Below are 16,886 nucleotides of genomic sequence, written 5' to 3'. Positions count from 1 at the left end.
TACTTTCAGCCTCAGCTTCAGAGGTTGCAAACATGTCCCTCATAAACAATCACACAGGCGCCTAGAGGCAACTCAGTTCAAAGTAGGCATTATTCAGGAATAATACGCTGCATAAAAAAAACACAGAAACAACATCATGGAAAAAGCAAACACTATTAGGGAAAGCTAAATTAACTAAAAGATCTGAACTGTAAATAGGATCTACATCCCTGACATTTTATTTTTTTACAGTTATTCTTCAGAAATGGTTCCCTTTTTTTTGCTGTAAAGCTAGCGACATGATATGGCCAGATAAGAGCTCCTTTCCACTGCTTGTTTTACAGGGCAGCAGGAAAGGAGTCACAACAAATGTACATTTTGATTGTTTTTTCAAATTTTACAGTTATTTTAGGGACGATGGCTCACATAACTCCCTACAATTCCCCTGACAGTGAATCTACATCTGGGTTTTGCTGACAATGCCATTTGTTTCTTCTTTTTTTAGGCTTGTCTTCACCCATGGCCTCCCCTCTTCAGCCCATAATAAAACTGCAAAATCTTAGTGCAGCATTCACTGTCAACGTGAGCTCCCCCACTTTCACAACTTTGTCACCATGAGTGTTTTCTACTTTCATAGTTTATGAACTTACCCCATTACTAATGATTTTCACAAACATGCTAGAAGCAGTGTGAACATTTAAACCAAATACTTCTGTCTTTGAAAACAACAAGTAGAATATTTGTGCCAAAAAGTAGCAAAAAGCATTGGAAACTAAACAGAACTTTGTATTTTTTTTTTGCAACCCCTGTGACTAAGATGCATGGTGAGGTTTCAGTCCCCCAACCCACGCTCTCCTCCTGTTCTTAGGGTTTCTTCTGCGTACACAGGTCCTCCCTCTTTATTCGTCTGTATCCTGCTCTCCCCTTTTTTACCTCTTTCTCACACACTGCTCCTCTGTCTCGAGTTCATTCACCACTTCCTGCACAAACTACCTACCCCTCTCTATTTTCCTTTCTATCTATTCTGTGCAACTTCCACCCCTATCTATTCACCATGCCACATAATTCCCCTATACAAATACACTCCCCACAATTCCACCCCACACAATTTTACAACTAACAATGCCAATACAACCCACATAATTCCACTTCACACCGCATACATCCACTACACTCCAAACAAAAATACATAGGTAAAAGACATTGGTGGTCATTACAACCCTGGCGGTCTGTGTTAAAGAGGCGGTAAAACCGCCAACAGGCCGGCGAAAAAATAAATGGAATTACGACCGTGGCGGAAACCGCCAACATAGACAGCCACTTTAATACTCCGACCGCCAAGGCGGTATAAACACTGTGGCGGTAACTGCCAACAGACAGGCGGAGGACAATGTACCGCCCACATTATTACAAGCCACCAATCCTCCACCTTTTCCGGGGCGGATACACCGTGAACAAAAACACGGTGGAAACAGGGCTTGGAAGGGAAAACGCTCACCTCTACACATCCCATGAGGAACCAGGATGCCATGGAACCGGAACTTTAGATTCTTCCAGCCTTTATCTTCCTGCTCCTCTACCAGGAGCACGAACGCCAGCGGCGAAGACCACAGTGAGTACTGCACCTATGACACAGGGGAGGGAAAAAACAGTGACACACACACGCAACACTCCCGCCCCCAACCTCACACCCACGACAACACACACACTAATACATAGTGATACATAACAGTTACACCCCCTCAGCCCCCCCAGAAGAATGCAAGGACAAAAGTTAATGAGTCAAATGATTGTAATATATACGAAGACAGTAATCAAAAATATGTACATATATTAAGATATTCACACTATAAACAAATATATACACCAAGAATCCAAGTCCAAGGTATTCCACTATCATAGTCCGTGGACCACTGGGCCAAAAAGGAATGGGTGAGGCCCACACTCAATACCCGAACAAGATGGAGAGAATACTGCTGGGGCATCAGATAGAAATAAAACAGGCACCTCAGGGGGAAGGGAAGGGGGGGCACCTCAGCCAGATGAGTGCACAAGATCCACGCGGGGGCTCCATGCCCACTGTTCAATCCTGGGGAGTGCAAAGCCACAGTCTCTCAAGTCTCTACAGTGGGTGGTTTGCCCACTGTTCAGTCCTGGGGAGTGCAAAGCCACAGTCTCTCAAGTCTCTACAGTGGGTGGGTTGCCCACTGTTGAATCCTGGGGAGTGCCAAGCCACAGTCTCTCAAGTCTCTACAGTGGGTGGTTTGCCCACTGTTCAATCCTGGGGAGTGCAAAGCCACAGTCTCTCAAGTCTCCACAGTGGGTGGTTTGCCCACTGTTAAATCCTGGGGAGTGCAAAGCCACAGTCTCTCAAGTCTCTGTAGTGGGTGGTTTGCCCACTGTACAATCCTGGGGAGTGCAAAGCCAAAGTCTCTCAAGTAGATAACAGTCTCCACTGGGTTCTAGAGGGGGCTTTGTGCCCAGAGTGCTTCATCCTGCCAAGGACTGTGTGTGTGGATGCTGTTCTCCACTGGTTCTGGAGGGGGCTTTGTGCCCAGAGTGCTTCATCCTGCCAAGGACTGTGTGAGTGGATGCTGTTCTCCACTGGTTCTGGAGGGGGCTTTGTGCCCAGAGTGCTTCATCCTGCCAAGGACAGAGGTAGTGGATGCTGTTCTCCACTGGTTCTGGAAGGGGCTTTGTGCCCAGAGTGCTTCATCCTGCCAAGGACAGAGGTAGTGGATGCTGTTCTCCACTGGTTCTGGAGGGGGCTTTGTGCCCAGAGTGCTTCATCCTGCCAAGGACTGTGTGAGTAGATGCTGTTCTCCACTGGTTCTGAAGGGGGGCTTGGTGCCCAGAGTGCTTCATCCTGACCGTGGCGGCCCCAGTAGCGTCGGAATCATTGGCGCTCACTGGCCTGCGGTGCTGCTCGCGGCGGTGTCCTGGGCAGCGGTGGTGGAGACGGCGGTGTCCTGGCCAGCGGTTCTGCTGGCGGCGGTGTCCTGGGCATCGGTTCTGCTGGCGGCGTTGTCCTGGGCAGCAGTGCTACTGGCGGCGGTGTCCTGGGCAGGGGGCTGGTGGTGGTGGTGTCCTGGGCAGCGGTTCTGCTGGCGGCGGTGTCTTGGGCAGCTGTGCTGCTGGCGGCGCCGTCCTGTGCAGCGGGGCTGGTGGCGGTGGAGTCCTGGACAGCGGTTCTGCTGGCGGCGGTGTCCTGGCAGCGGGGCTGGTGGCGGCGGTGTCGTGGGCAGCATGGCTGGTGGCGGTCATGTCCCCTGTGCAGATCTTCCCAGACTTGCCGGTTTTACTGGGCCCCTTCCCCACCTTGGATGGTGGCGCATCTGTCTCCACACCCCCAACTGTACCCCTGGGAGTGGCTTTGATGGCTGATTTCTTTCCCCTCTCCCGCCAGGCACTGGACAACTTTTTATGGTTTACAGGTGGGGGACTGTCCGTGCTCTGGCTCCTTGCCACACTGGGTGCCTGGCGCACTCCAGAAGCCGGTTACTACTGGCACCACTGGTCCGACAGATGTTATGGCTGAGGTGCTGGGTTGGGACCTGGAGAGTCGGGCCCTAGGAGACTGCAGGGGTGGAAAATGTTTGCTAGAGCTTTCCTTGTGTGTTGAGGTGTGTGCATGCTGGTCTGATGGTGTGCTTGTAAAAGGCTGAGGTACAGGGGTTTGGGTCTGGGTGGAGGAAGTTGGAGGGGGGAGGCTAGAGACACGGACAATGGCTGCCATCAGTGCTGAGGCCAGAGTCTGAAAAGCTCGCTGATGGGCTGCCTGACCAGAGTGAATGCCCTCCAGGTATGCATTGGTTTGTTGCAACTGCCTCTCTACACCCTGGATGGCATTCAAAATGGTAGACTGCCCAACAGTGAGGGACCTGAGGAGGTAAATGGCCTCCTCACTGAGGGCAGCAGGGGTGGCAGGGGCTGAGGTGCCTGGGGCAAAGAAGATGCCCACCCTCCTGGGTGAGCGGGCACGGGACACACGCTGAGGGGCTGCTGGGAGGGCGGTGCTGGTAGGGGAGGTGGCCGCTGTACCTGTTGATGCAGGGGGCACAGATGGGCCCACCACCGCAAGGGAGCTCCCATCAGAGGAGGAGTCCATATCGCCGGTGTCAGCTCCTGTCCCCGCCGTGGAGCTCCCCTCGCCCTCCGTCCCACTGGTAAATTCAGACTCCGTAGTGTCGCTCTCTATGGCCATGTGGGATGTAGCTCCCTCCTGCTCCGGTGCCACTGCTCCTCCGCCTGTTGATGCTAATGCACACAAGAACAGGGAGACAACTAAAAGGGGGGGAGACAGAAGAAAGACATGTTCAGTGCATGCAATACCGCTACCGTTAGCGGACACTACAGACACAGAAGCCCCCTGCACTACGCCGCGCACTTGGAGTTCACTATTCAATCCCAGGGACATGGGTTACAAGGCTATGTCCGATTGATGCACACATGGATGTCACAGGAGCCTGACTAGGTGTAGTTGGCACTGTACACAGGTGGGGTGGGGTGCCACAGGGCCTGCCTTAAGAAGGGTACTTGCATACTAAACTGGCACTGGCCTAGGGGAACCCACAGCCCACCTCCCCCACCCAGACACCTACAATGTGCTCTGAATCAGCAGAATGCGAGTGTACTCACCCCCTTGTGGCTGCTGTGATGCCCTCAAGCGCCTATACAACTCCGGGTACGCCACCGCCAGGATCCTGAACATCATGGGGGTCATGGTGCGACGGGCACCCCTCCCACGTTGGGAGGCCATCCCCAGCTGGGCCTCCGCCGTCTTCTTGATCCAGCGACGAATGTCCTCCCATCTTTTCCGGCAGTGGGTGCTCCGTTTGTTGTAGACCCCAGGGTCCGGACTTCCTTGGCGATGGCACACCAAATGTCGTTCTTCTGATGGGCGCTGACCTACAGGAATAGTACATAGAAAAAAGAGAAGTTATTACCGTCCGAACTGTCACAGTCATTGGCCCTCATCCCTACCCTTGCCATGACGCACAGGCACTCACCGTCGTTTCATGCACACCTCATTCTCACCCCCCCTATCTTTCATCCACACCACTCCACACAGGCATTGCCCATACAGCATGCTCACAGTGTACTTACCTGTTTGTCTGGAGGACTGTAGAGTAGAGTGTGCTGGGGGAGGACCCCATCCACTAGTTTCTCCAACTTCTCCGTGCTGAAGGCAGGGGCTCTTTCCCCAGACACACGAGCCATTGTCTCTTCCAGACTGAAGTCACAGCAGCACTTGCAGTGTAGGTCCTCTCCTGTCGAAGATGAGGTATCAAGTGAGTGAACAGATAGAAAATGGCGGTCATGTCTGCGGCGGTGCATACCGTCACCGCCAGCATACATCGTCATTGGCTCCTGGGACCCATAGGGTCCAATGTTAACCAATGCAGGATTGCGCCGCGGTCTTTGACCGCCTACCGCAACGGTGCACAACGCCAGGGCAGTTACCTCATATCCCATTGTCCCACTTTACAGGTAAGGCATCTGCCATTTCATGGGCCCACATGCCATTTTTTTGGACTGCATCACACATATCTAGGCCTTGCCTAAACACTCATACAGGCATATGTCAATTTGATTATATTTCAGAGTAAGATGTGTTTACGTACCTCAGAGTTGGTTGACTCTCTGCTCGCTGTTCTCCTCCATAGGCACCGTCAGTTGGGGCATGTGTGGAGATGGCGGCATCGTCCGGTGTACAGACTGCTGGTGGACCTGTCGACAATGGAGGAGCGACATGTGATCATCACCTACAGACTTGATCGTGCCACAATACAGGAACTGTGTGCCCAGTTGGAGCCAGACCTGATGTCAGCTATCCGCCATCCCACAGGAATCCCCCCTCAAGTGCAGGTGCTGTCAGTACTCCATTTCCTAGCAAGTGGGTCATTTCAAACTACAGTGGCCATTGCATCAGGGATGTCCCAGCCTATGTTTTCCAACATGTTGTCCAGAGTGTTGTCTGCTCTGCTGAAACACATGCGGAGCTACATCGTTTTCCCTCAGTTGGAGGATTTGCTTACAGTGAAAGGTGACTTCTGTGCCCTGGGACATATCCCCAACATCATAGGTGCCATTGATGGGACACATGTGGCCTTGGTCCCCCCCGCAGGAGTGAACAGGTGTACAGAAACCGGAAGAGTTACCATTTGATGAATGTGCAGATGGTGTGTTTGGCAGACCAGTACATCTCCATTGTGAATGCCAAATCCCCTGGCTCAGTGCATGACGCTTACATTTTGAGAAATGGCAGCATCCCTTATGTGATGGGGAAACTCCAGAGGCACCGTGTGTGGCTATTAGGTGAGGACATGGACCCAATACAGTGTGAATAGTTGTCTGGGTCTGGGGATGTCCCTATGAGTTAGTGTGTGTCGAACAGTTGTCCCTCGCCATTTGCAGGTGACTCTGATTACCCCAACGTGTCATAGCTACTGATGCCAGTGAGGAATCCCAGGACAAGGGCAGAGGAACTCTACAATGAGGCCCATGGGCAAACTAGGAGGGTTATAGAGAGGACCTTCGGCCTCCTGGATATGACAGGTGGTTCCCTATTCTACTCACCAAAGAAGGTGTGACAGATCATCGTGGCCTGCTGTATGCTTCACAACTTGGCTTTGCGACAACAGGTGCCTTTTCTGCAGGAGGATGGTCCAGATGGAGGTGTTGTGGCAGCTGTGGAGCCTGTGGACAGTAAAGACGAGGAAGCAGAAGAAGAGGACATAGACAACAGGAACACGGTGATCCTGCAATACTTCCAGCGAGACACAGTTAAGAAGACAACACAGCCTGCTACATCTGATTAAATTCTACTACCTCTCATCTGTCTGTCATTTTCACCCAGTGTATGGTCACTGAGTTGTCACTTTCCCTTACGATTTCACAGATGTGGGTCCCACAGAGTGACATCTGTTTTGTTTCCACATGGACTAGAGCTGTGTGACATAGGTATGTTGACATAACATTTGACATAGCATTTTGCCACTGTTATTGCAAATACACAATTGTGAAAGCACAGACTGACTCCAGATTGTTATTTGATTTAAGGGTGTTTATTTAAATGCTCAATAGTGGAGAGGGTTGTAAAATGGTCATGGGTGATGGTGGAGGAATGTCCATGGCAGAGTCCAGTCTATTAGTCTCACAGGTGCATTGTCCAAAGGGGCATAGGAAGTGGAGCTGGGACAGTTTAAGGATGGACAGGGTGACAAAGTGGGACAGAAGGATGACATTCAGGGTGGTCTCATTTCTTGGCGGGGGTCTTGGCATTGCTCTCTGTCTTTGTCCTGGATCTCAGGGACCATTTGCGGGGTGGTTGTCCATCTGCAGGGGGTGGGGTGCTGGTGTGGTGCCCCTGTGGCAGTGCCTCCTGTCCACTAGCACCGGCAGAGGTGGTGGGCAGTTCATCGTCCAGGCTAGTGTCAGGGGCCCCTTGTTGTGCCACAGTGTCCCTCCTGGTGTTCACGAGTTCCTTCAGCACCCCTACAATGGTGCCCAGGGTGGAATTGATGGATTTGAGTTCCTCCCTAAAGCCCAAATACTGTTCCTCCTGCAGCCGCTGGGTCTCCTGAAACTTGGCCAGTACCATTGCCATCATCTCCTGGGAATGGTGGTAGGCTCCCATGATGTTGGAGAGGGCCTCGTGGAGAGTGGGTTCCCTGGGCCTGTCCTCCACCTGTCGCACAGCAGCCCTCCCAGTTCCCCTGTGTTCCTGGGCCTCTGTCCCCTGAACCGTGTGCCCACTACCACTGCCCCCAGGTCCCTGGTGTTGTTGGGACGGTGGGATAGCATGGGTTTCCTGTAGTGGTGGACACACTGCTGCTTGATGTGTCCTGGGGACAGAGGTATGGGCCCGCTGGGTAGGTGCTGCGCTGGTGTTTCCAGAGGGGACAAGCTCTGTAGTGGCCTGTGCCAGTGTGAGGCGAACCGATTGTCCCGAGGCCCCAGATGGGCCGGGCTGGTCATCTAGATCCAGTTGGATAGACCTGCTGTCATCACTGTGGGCCTCTTCTGTGGGTGGAGTGGACATATCTGGACCCTCCTGCCTGGTGACGTCCTGCAGGGGTGTAAAGGCATGATTATTGCATCTGTGTGTGGCATGGTGTGCAATGGGTGGGTGACCCTGTACCCCAGTGCTTGCCTTCCAGTGTAGGACCTTGTGTGATAAAGGTTTAGGGGGGTGTATGGGTATGTGTAGTGGCCATGCATTGGTGATGGGTGTCCATGCTTTGGTGTTACATGCAGGACTTGGGTTTGGGATGTGTGGTTTGTGATATTGGGACATACGTGGGGAGTTGGAGTGATGGGGGTGAGGGCGAGGGTGGGGGTATGTGATAGCATGCAGGTTGGGTGGGGAATATAGTAGGAAAGATTTGACTTACCAGAGTCCATTCCTCCAGCTACTCCTGTGAGGCCCTCAGCATGCAGTAGAGCCAAGACCTGCTCCTCCCATGTTGTTAGGTCTGGGGGAGGAGGTGGGGGTCCGCCGCCAGCCCTTTGTACCGTGATGTGGTGTCTTGAGACCACAGAACGCACCTTCCCCCATAAGTCGTTCCACCTCTTTCTGATGTCATCCCTAGTTCTTGGATGCTGTCACACTGCGTTGACCCTGTCCACGATTCTGCGCCATAGCTCCATCTTCCAAGCTATGGTGGTGTGCTGCACCTGTGATCCGAATAGCTGTGGTTCTACCCAGATGATTTCCTCCACCATGACCCTGAGCTCCTCCTCAGAGAACCTGGGGTGTCTTTGTGGTGCCATGGGGTGGTGTGGGTGATGTGTGGGGTGGTGTGTGTTGTGATGTGTGGGGTGATATTTAGAGGTGTGTTGTGTGAGGTGCGTGGATGGTGTGTGAGTGATGGTGTGGAGTGCCTGTGAATGCTAGTGTTGTTTCTGGTGGTGTCTCTCTCTGGCCTTCTTTAACAATTCTGGTTGTAAGGGTTTTTATTTGGTGTGTGGGAGTGGTGTCTTTATGTGTATCATGTGTGTTTATTTTGAAATGTCCAATATGGTTGCGTTTTGTAAATGTGTGTGTATTTTGAGCGCGGCGGTGTGTACCGCCAATGGAATACCGCGGTTGAAAGACCGCCACGTGGATTCATGGGTCGTGATAGTGTGGGCGTATTCCTGTTGGCGTGACGGTGGAGGTTTTGTTATCACCAGTTTATCACTGACCTTTGGTGTGGCGGACTTGTGTGGGTGTCTGGATTTTGGCGAATTCCAAGCTGTGGATCATAATGACCGTGGCGGAATTCCACAGCCGCAGCGGTGTGTTGGCTGTCTTCTGCACGGCGGTAAGCGGCTTTTACCGCCAATGTTGTAATGACCCCCATTGTCATTTACAAAGACTATTACTCTAACTCTCACAAATGTGAGACCTATTGCATTGCAAATGCTTGTTTCTTTTCTGACAACGGGAGCGTATAAAGCGATCTCACCATACCACACAGTGCAGCGTCACTTTTTTGTGCCCCTTAGCGCTCCCCTAACGCCACCATGTGGGCACCCTATCTAAACTATGGTGCATCATAGCGGTAGTTAGGAGACTAGCATCCTGATTTTTGACACTAGCCCGGAGTTTTGCAGTATTAGTGTAAAAAATTCTGATGCTAATCCTGCAAAACACCTAGAGGCCCATTGTAAGCAATGGAATCCTCCTTTTAATGCCTACTCTGAGCAGGCATTAAAAGTGGCAAAAAATGGCAAGGAAATCTCCTTGATTTCCTTGCGTCATTATTTTGGCCTCCCTAACGGGGGAACGCCCCCTTTGCATACATCATGCCTGGTGCGGGCATAATTTAGCACAAAGGGTTACAAAGTGGCTCAATGAATGCATTGCGCCACTTTGTAAATATGGTGCAGCATTTTTGGCCTTCTAAGGCAACAGTAGCATAACAAAAAAATGACGCTAATGTGCCGTTGGAATGGCGCTAGGGGCTCTTAAATATGCCCGTATGTATATGAATATAACTGGAAAAATCATTCCCATTTGGTAATTCCACATTCCATTGAGTTTAACTTCCAATTGAATGGCACAGGGGCAGTTTTACTGCACAGTAATGGTAAAATTGCAGGTGATTTTACTGAACCTCAGAATGAGGAGCTTTGTGTAAGATTATTCACTGGCTAGTTCACATTAGTTGCTAATACTACTGAAACTGTTTTAGTGTTTTTTATCATGAATGTCATTTAAGGGGTCATCAAAGATAGCCTCTACTGTCCCTGGATTTGTAATTGATAACTTTATCTAGGGTAGTCAGAAGAAAGGGACAGAGGGGCCATTATTCTCCAGGCCCCACCTAACTTGTCCCACAGAATGTATTTATACATTTTGAAGAAACCCTCCTTTATGTATAACTAACGAGGTGTCTAATACCACGAGATAGTGGCAAATGCTCTATATGTCTGTTTCTCTTTTCTTGCAGTACATGTTGTTGATCCAAGCTTCAGTAACATTTCTGTAGTGCTTGTCCTTGCCTGGGTTAGAGAATTCTTCCCCTGCTGTGCTAATTTTGCACAATCTTTCTTGTTCCCCACTCCATCAGAGTCTGATTCCACTACAGCTCCTTCCCTGAACATCCAACAGGTCCTTAAGATGCGCCTGGATGATGTATCATTCTCCCTAGTCTGGGTACCCGCTAAGGACTATGCTACACCTGGGCTGAATATTGCAGTCCTTATTATTCTGCGTGTAACTGCGAACCCAACATTCTAAATCAAGCTTTCATTGCACTCCTCTCTAACAACTATGTCACACTTCTACGGAGTCCATTCAGAGTCAAGAGGGTTCCATTATAAACCTTGCAAGACACTACATCTCCCCCTCTGTTAAATAAAAAATTGCAATTTTATACATAATCTCCATACATATCTATATAAGCATGCACACCTACATCTCTCCAAAAAATCTACTTGATGCTTTGATCAGACGACCTGACCTGGTTACTGGAAGCTGGGGGCTGTCATCTTCACTGTCAGAGATTTTTGAAGATGGTGAAGAGATAACAGCAGTCACTGAGTTCTCAAGTTCAGTGTTTTGTTCACGATCTCCGTTTGAAGATGATGAATCAAAGGCCTAAAGTGAGAAGAGTCTTTGGTAAGAGACTTCACAGGGAACGGGGCAGCCACCATGTGTCCCTTAATAGACACTACATGGAAAAACTAATTATTATATGTAGCATCCAATTTCCTTTTTCGCATCTGTCGGGTGATCACTAATTCTCCTCTACTAAAAGTGGTATTCTTTGCATGTCGCCTCTTATCCGCTTAAGATTTCTTTTTCTGCTTCTTACCCAAGTACCTTGCATGAATAATGTTCTCACTTCTTTCTCTCTTGTTGGTCCATTGAAGTAACTAGGCTGTCATTGGTCTCTCAAATTCAAAATTGCAGAACTTTCACCTGTGGTTGAGTGAGATGTTAAAGGATACGTTTGTAGGGTTGAATTTACTACAGTTTTCAAACTGAGCTTCTCAAACATTGAACACTGTACTGCTTTCCTTAGCATGCTCATAAAACGCTTAGTAAGTCTGTTGGCCTGCATCCATGAAGGTGTATTCTTTTGAAGTTTTATACTCAGATGTTCCAGGAATTCTCAAACTGTTAAGAGGCAGGCCATTATCAGACTTCAAAATGGCTGGAACGCCCCATGTCGCAAAGATGCCATCTAGTCTCTCATTCACTCACTTGTGAGTTGTGGATGAGAGATTTTCAACTAATGGAAAACTTGAGTATTCATCCACTCTCTCCATCAGGTGATGTCCAATATTGAGTGGACCGAAAAAGGTGAGGGGTATTCTCTCCCGCACATGCTTAGGGAGTTCTGACATGTTCAGAGTATTTTCAATAACATTCATAGAAAGGCACTTGCATAGATGACAGGCCTTGAGTTCTTTTTCAACCCCCTCATCTAAATACAGAAACCAAACTCAGTCTCAGAGAGCTCTTTTCTTGGCAACTATACTTCGATGTCCTTTGTAAGCCACTTCAATTATTTTCTGTTGTAGACTCACCAAAATCAGGATTCTTGACCCTCATGGTATAACTCCCTCCTGAATTATGGACAGTTCATCTTTGACATTTCTGTATTTTTAATACTTACCATCACAGGTGAGAGGTCAGGTTTATCCGTTCCTTGACTGATGTGTAATTATGTCTTCTAACTTCAGCATGTCACCATCATGGCTCATGGCAGTGATAATCTGGGCTAACGAGAAAGCAGCTGACTTATTTGATTTTACAATTTTAATTAATGTAGACTTCAGCCGTTTTGGATTGAGTACCTTGACCTTATATATGCACTCTGGAAAAGAAGTCACCAGTGTTTTGATCTTTCCCTCGAAGATGCACAATAGTATAACTGTACTCTTGCAATTGTAGTCCCCATCGTTCAATGTGAGGAGGCATTGTGGCTTTCAGATTGCCAAAGATAGTCAGTAAAGCTTGATAATCAATTACCAGCGTAAAATGCTTTCCGTACAGGAATACATGGAAATGTTCACAAGCCCATACCATTGCTACACTTTCTTTCTCAGATTGTTTGTAAGCACGTTATATTTGGGACAAACTTCTACTAGCAAATGCCTTGATATTCCTTTAAGCAGTTGGGTGTCGACTGTGCTGTGCAAAGATAGCGCCTAACCCTACTGGGCTAGTGTCAACAACAACATCTGCATGAAGCTTTGGAGTGAAGTATGCCGTTTCAGCAGCATTTTCAATGGTTTGTTTGAATCTCTTGAAACTTTTCTCACAAGAAATTAATGTACCATAGACACATCTTGTGGGGATCAGCATTTGTCAGTAATTGTACTTTCACAGGAAAAGGTGTCAAACTCAATCAGAAAAGATATGACCAAAGAATTTTAGCTTTGTTTTGTGGAACTCACACGTGTCTGCATTCAAAGTCAAACCTGCATCAGTAAGTACACAACATACTTGTGTGAGAGTTCTATCGTGCTCCTTCTGTGTAGCTCCAAAAACTAACATGCTACTGCTATAACTGAGCGCACTCACAACAGGCTGTATGATATGTCGAATGATGTCTTCAAAAAGTTCTGCAGCTGATCCCTCACCAAAACTAAGGGCCTGATTTAGATGGTGGAAAAAATGGTCCCGCTGTTGAGTTTTCACTGAAAACCCATCTGCTGCGGTGACGGTCCGCTTGGCGTATTTAGATGTTGGTGGTCTCATAGCCAAAAGCCTGCTTTCAAACAAGTTTCTCTACCAAGAAACACTGCCCACATCAACAGGGGAGAGGGGAAAAGTGGATGACAGAGGTACCGTAAACACCCTTACCGCCATGCAGCTTTGGCTGTGCCTTAATTCCATGAAAAAAGTGGCGGTCCGACCTACACTTCTGAGTTGGCAGATTGGGGGGAAAGGGGCTCAAACTCATCTTTTTTCCCAATTCCACTTCAATCTTTGACTGGACATGAGAGGACAACACCTGCCGTCACTGCTGCTACAGGCTCACAGGTAAAACACAACCCGCCCTTGTCACCGGATTCAAAGGTAGGGATGTTGCATCGTCTGGGTATATTGGGTGGGCACTGTACAGGAGGTCTGGAACACTGTAGGCATATACATGTCACAGCAATTTGTTTCAATCACTGTGAGATGCATATGTCGAGAGACAACTGTGTCACACATAGCTAGGGACACACTGACCTAACACGCATTTCGCACCGATACAAAACTGTCAATGTGGTGCCAGCATTCATTGCCAGATTAATTTTGGCACCACAATGACGATACATTCGCACTTGTCAATGCTGTCCATGTATGCGCATTGCAAGGGGACTTGTACTGGTAGGTTTGTGCCATATGTTGTTTATGTGAGTCAGTACGTGTATGTGTGTATGTTTGTGTGTGTGTGGATTAGTTAGTTGAGGTAAAGGGAGCTGGAGTGGGTGGTGTGTTGTGTCTATATGTGTGTCACTTGCATGCATGATTGATGTTGTTGAGTATGTTGTGTTGCCATGTGACATAATCATGGTAAAGCTTGTTGTTGTGTTGTGGATTTTGCCATACCGTGTGTGGTCGTGGTTGTGTGTGAGTTTGTGTGTGTAGATGGGTGTGCAGTTATGTTGTTTGTTGTGGTTGTGTTGTGTTTAGGTACAGTGTCAATGGTGTGTGTATGTTGTGTCATGGATGTATGTCATGGATGTATGTCAATGTCTTTTCAACATGTACAGGTTGCGTTGGAATTGTAATGGATGATGGTGTAAATGTGGTGTGTTGTGTGGTGTGTAGTGCAGGGGGATATGGCTGATGGACAGTGTGTGTGTCACTTACCTCTCTTCCATAGCCGCTGCAATTGTACAAAGTCCATTGGGTTCCACTGCTGTCTCCCTCCATCAGAAATCCTTTGCCAGTCCACCCCTTGCAGAGCTGTAACATTCTAAATACAGCAGGTGAAACACCGTTGACTTTACAGTCTTTTTGCATCTCCTGCCGACGCAGGTTGGCAGTAACACTGCTAAGATCTAAATCAGGCCCTAAATCTTTTGTATCAAAACAGACCAACATGTGTAGAAAAGGTTGTAATGCACCTGCAATTTTCTTTGAGTTCTTTGAATTCCTACTGATGATAACCTTTATTTCAATCTAGGCGAGAGAAAACGTTTGCACCATTTAATTGCTTTACCATTTCAGCAATATATGTACCTAGATGTCGTTCTCATTCACTTTTGTTGTTTGCCTGACCCATGTAAACACATATGCGTACAGCTCCTTCACTGTTCTTTTTGGGCACTACCACTATGGGAGAAAACCATGGCTTTGGACCAGTAGAATGCTCAATAATGTCATGCTTGAGTAATGATTCAAGGGCCATATGTACAAAGGCATTTAGCATTTCTTAACAATGCTATTTGCAATTTCAGGTTGTTGGGAAATGCAAAATGTCATTTTTGTATGCACAAAAGGCATTTGGGGTGGTGCAAAATGCGATTTCTATCTGGTAGAAATCACATTTGTGAAAATCAATAAATAGGAAATCACAAATGGGGATTTCCAGAGTGACTCACTAACACTATGTAGAAACAATTTTATAATTGTGAATAGTCACAAAATGGTGATTTAGGAAATGCAATTACCATCAATCTGGATCTGGTGTTAAACAGGTGCAAATTAAAAAATATCACCCACAATGCACCTGTCTCATTTAGAATGGCGGCTCTGTTTGTTTTGGCGAGGAGGATGAGGATTTTGGATTGTAGGCAGAGAAGGAGGCAGAGACAGGACAGGATAGTTAGAGTGAGGGTCACCCATTTTGAACAGACTGAGGAGGACATATATGAGAAGTAGAGACTCAGTAATGAGGTAATCATGTAATTAATTGCTGATTATAACCTGAGCTACAGACCTCCACAGTCAGAAGCAATGCAATCCCACCACATGTGCAGGTATAGTGTTCACAACATGTGCATTTTCTCAGTTTTTCACAGGTTTCTGGACAACATGATTAGCAGAGTAAACAAATAAATATGTTTACCAAATATGCACCAATATTAGCAACAGGCCAAATTAATGTTTTACAGGGTAGCACAGTTTCCCAATGTAATTGGATTTGTTAATGGCACACATATTGCCATATGCCCACCTGTGCAAAATAATTTATATATAGAAATAGGAAATACACCCATTTGCACAATGTTCAGATAGTGCATGATGCTTCATGCATCACAACTGACCTTGTAGGCAGCCCCAGGCAGCAGACGTGTGCCCAGGTAGCACACATGACTCTTTTATGTTCTACCACAGTGGAATACGTAACCGCCTGTCTCAGGGTGACTTTTGCTATGGATTATAACATGGTAAGAAAATAGCAAACTCAACTTATACTGTGTCTATAAGAGTGTTTAGAATGTGACCTAATGGTTTCTCCTTCTCATACTATTAAAGGAGACAGTGCATATATATTGTACCCTTAGATACTTACACCATACTTGAATCCAAAAACAAGAAGTGAAAGGCAGCACAACAGAGCATATAAGACAACACGACCAACCATTGAACGTACCTTTGGTATACTAAAGTGTTGTGATTTTACTAAACGTATGAAATAATAATTTGCATCTTTATTGATGTCACACCAAGGCAGAATATTGTATAATGTTTTATTTATTACCACATGATATTGTCCTCTCTCTGCCCCCTCCCTTCCTGTAGAGTTTGCTCATTCCATTGTTGCAAAGAGCCCAACTGTCACTTTCTGTGAGTGGATGTGGCTCTGAGGTTGTGACTTCAAAGCCGAATAAAATTCCTCTGTTTCTACGTGGAGTTTTATTCTTAAGCATAACAATGATGACAACAGTAGAGAAACCGGATCCTGCTGTTCAGGGAACAACATTACAACCTCACCTCTGCTTTCTATTATAAGCGACAGATTCAAAGACAATTTTGCTAGCGTGACAGATACATTCCTTGACAGCGCCAGTACACCAAGTACATGACTTTAAAATATGTTAAAAGTAAAAGGTTCTTTGCAACCATAATTATTAATTTGACATTTTTAACGATTGTTTGAATTATTCTTTACTTAGCCATACTAATTATGTAGCACGCACTCTGCACAGGTTGTCACAGTGGAGTTTATAAATTGTATCTATCAGTGCTGTCTTTTGAAGAATTAACTGTGCCGCATTACTATTGTGCACTATTACTAAGTCCTCCCTTGAGGTGAAATTCACTGTCTGGGGGTGTTACAGTTAATTTAAAGAAGTTCTGTATCTGGTGTCCACTCAGCTGTTTTATTCATTTGCGCAGTTACCGTTCACTTCCAAATGGCATGAGTCTTTTTACAATTAACGCCATTTCTCTGAGATGATAACCTGATATAGTATGGCACAGCTTAAAACCTTCGACAGCAACTGTCATTTAAATCATGTGTGGA

General features: G+C 47.3%; 1 long non-coding RNA gene across 1 annotated transcript in view; it reads left to right on the top strand.

Annotated features, from left to right (window-relative positions):
- LOC138282325 (uncharacterized) overlaps nt 1-16,886 on the top strand; it is a 101,479-nt gene that overhangs the window by 83,742 nt on the left and 851 nt on the right. The window lies entirely within an intron of this gene.

This window comes from Pleurodeles waltl, chromosome 2_2 (genome assembly GCF_031143425.1).
Source record: "Pleurodeles waltl isolate 20211129_DDA chromosome 2_2, aPleWal1.hap1.20221129, whole genome shotgun sequence".
NCBI classification, from domain to species: domain Eukaryota; kingdom Metazoa; phylum Chordata; class Amphibia; order Caudata; family Salamandridae; genus Pleurodeles; species Pleurodeles waltl.
Note: the sequence above shows the minus strand (reverse complement) of the source record. Positions and strands in the feature narration are given on the sequence as shown.